We start from the raw sequence: 2,713 nt of genomic DNA on the forward strand, positions 1-2,713 counted from the left end.
GTAAACAAAATTGTGTTGCCGGCTTCGCGCAACACTTTTGAGTTGCTGAGGAAGCGGCAACATGGCGGCGACGCTGAGTTGCCTAGTATCGGTTTAGGGAATTTGATTTATATATATCTTTACCTTATGTTATTGTGAGTGTTTTTTGTGAAGAAAGTTAGATTTGTTCGAAATTTATTCGCACCATGGACAAGGTTATTAAGAGTATCTTAATATTATAACTTATATTTATATTTTTTTCGAGCATCGCCTCAAATAAAAGAATACACAAGCATATACTCATAGGCAAAATTATAAGATCTAATCTATTATAATTTCTCCAGGGCTCCCATGTAATCAAAGACAAGGTAGTAACAAAGAACGATCAGCGAAAAGGAGACAAGACACTGAAATAAAAGAATGAACAGGCAAGCGAGAATTGGAACTTCTGCGCAGCGCATCAACGGAGCGTCTCGGACTCTTCCAACGTGGCGACTTTCTTCCTTTATTTTGCGACGCTGAAGGTATTTTCCGAGTCATTTCCTGCACTATTCGGTCGAGGGAGAGAAGGGGGAAGGTGGAAGGAGGGAGAAATGGCCGCGACTCTTGGGCCAGGTGTAGGAACTTGCGAATAAATGGGAGACTGAGAGAGTGAGACAAGCCGCGCCTTGGTTCTCACACTCTCATGCATTTTCATCAATTTTATCAATTATTTCTCCTATTCACTTCGTTATTTCGCTCGATTTTTGCGTCTATGGTAGCTTTGGCCTGTACCCTCTCATTTTCTCTTCTTTTCCAAACATTCTTTATCTTGGAAATTATCCGATTTGTTATTATAGAATGATGAATGTATAGAGAATGAAGAGAAATATGGGAGACAAAGGAAGCGTGAAGAGGCGAGAGGGAGAGAGAGGGAAGGAGAAAAGAGAAAGAGAGAGATGGATAAAGGAGAAGAAATAGCGAGCGAGAGCGGGAAAGAGATTTATGTAGAGAAAATAGAAATAGATAGACTGCCAAAGTTGATTAAGAGGACGAATTGCATGAGATAGAGAAATTGAAAGAGGAAGAGAGGTAGACCGACACAGAGGGCGGGAGGAAGAGAAAGCAAAGAAAGAAAAGATTTATGGAATCACAGATGTAATATAGAAATGAAAGAAAGAACAATATTGGGTATTTCACTTTTTGCTCTTTTTCTTTGGTTTTTAAATTTTAACCATTTGCTTTTTTCTACAATGATAATAATAGTGATATTATTATTATTCTCTTTTAATAATTTTCTCTCATCATTATTACCGTGATTGTCATTTTCATTGTTATATTTTTTGCTATTATTGAATTTATTGTTATTGTTATTGTTATAAGGATGATGATTTTTATTATTGTTATTATTATTATTATTATTGCTATCATCTTCATCATCATAATTGTTATTGTTATTGTTATTATAGTTGATATTACTATTATGATGGTTATTATTATTATTATTGTTGATGTTCTTATACCTTTTTATTTTTATTTTTATTATTATTGTTATTATTAATCTTATTTTCATTTTTGTTATTGTATTGTTATCATTGTTTAGGTTATTATTATTATTTTTGTAATTGTTATAATTTTTCAGTTATTATTATTGTTTTTATTGTTGTTATTATTATTGTTATTAATATTATTATTATTATTATTATTATTATTATTATAATGATTGTTATTATTATTATTATTATTATTATCATTATTATTATTATTATTATTAATATTATTATTATTATTACTATTATTGTTATGTTATTGTTATAGTTTTTATAGTTAATATTATTGTTACTATTATTATTATAATTATTGTAACTGTTATTGTTATTGCAGTTGGCAGCATTATTACTAATAGTAGTATTGATATTAACATTGCCATTTATTATCTATAATTACTGATATTGACATGTTATAATGGTTATTTAAATAGCTGTGGCCTTAGGACCCATATTTCTTTAAGATATTTGCCTCAGTATTAATGATGTTGGTAATGATGAGCTGTTTATCATGTATACAGTCCAATTATAGTTGATTATGTATATTCTGATCAGCCATAGCAATAGTAGTGCCCACAATGGCAAGGCAGTGCATAGATACGCCAACAAAGTAAAACAGTTATAAAATTACTGGTGTCATGCAAACAGTAAATTGTATTTCCCCCCCCCCCCCTACACACAGACAATGTAAGGGGGTTTTATAATGACAGTACATTATGACAGTGTGGCATTGCCTGTGGCTCTTTAGGCAAGGCAAGCAGAGTACATTTTGGAAAGTTTGAATTTGGACTCACAATATATTTCCTGGTAAATTGTAATGAAAGTCATAGGCATAGAAGCAACAGTGATTACCTTGTCTTATGACACTCTAATTACCACTAATATATTATTACTACGAGTTAGCCTACAGTTACTAGATCTCTTAGAAATGTGCAGACAGAATAAACAATGACCATATTATTGTTATTTTAATACTGTGACAAAGTCTTAGTTTCAGTCAGCCACAGAGAGCAAGATACTTGTTTACACAGATATTTTGGACATAATTAGATGTATCAGGTGTTCTTTTCTATCATAAATAATGAGTATCTATGATAGTACCCTCCTGACCTCCCTACCCAGCTTCCTTAGGAAAACGTATGGGGAAAAGTTGATCATGAGAAGGAGGGATAGGAATAATTTGATTTGATATCTGTGTAATGTAGATA

At 31.8% G+C, this 2,713-nt stretch overlaps 1 protein-coding gene across 8 annotated transcripts in view; it reads left to right on the plus strand.

The window, feature by feature from the left end:
- Positions 1 to 348: 348 nt before the first annotated feature.
- LOC113819938 (zinc finger and BTB domain-containing protein 14) overlaps positions 349 to 2,713 on the plus strand; it is a 93,452-nt gene continuing 91,087 nt past the window's right edge. For all 8 annotated transcript variants that reach the window (XM_070142909.1, XM_070142911.1, XM_070142912.1 and 5 more), the window contains exon 1: positions 349 to 503. The gene's annotated coding sequence lies outside the window, so the exon portion shown is untranslated. The remainder of the gene's footprint in view (positions 504 to 2,713) is intronic.

This window comes from Penaeus vannamei, chromosome 30 (assembly GCF_042767895.1).
Source record: "Penaeus vannamei isolate JL-2024 chromosome 30, ASM4276789v1, whole genome shotgun sequence".
NCBI lineage: Eukaryota > Metazoa > Arthropoda > Malacostraca > Decapoda > Penaeidae > Penaeus > Penaeus vannamei.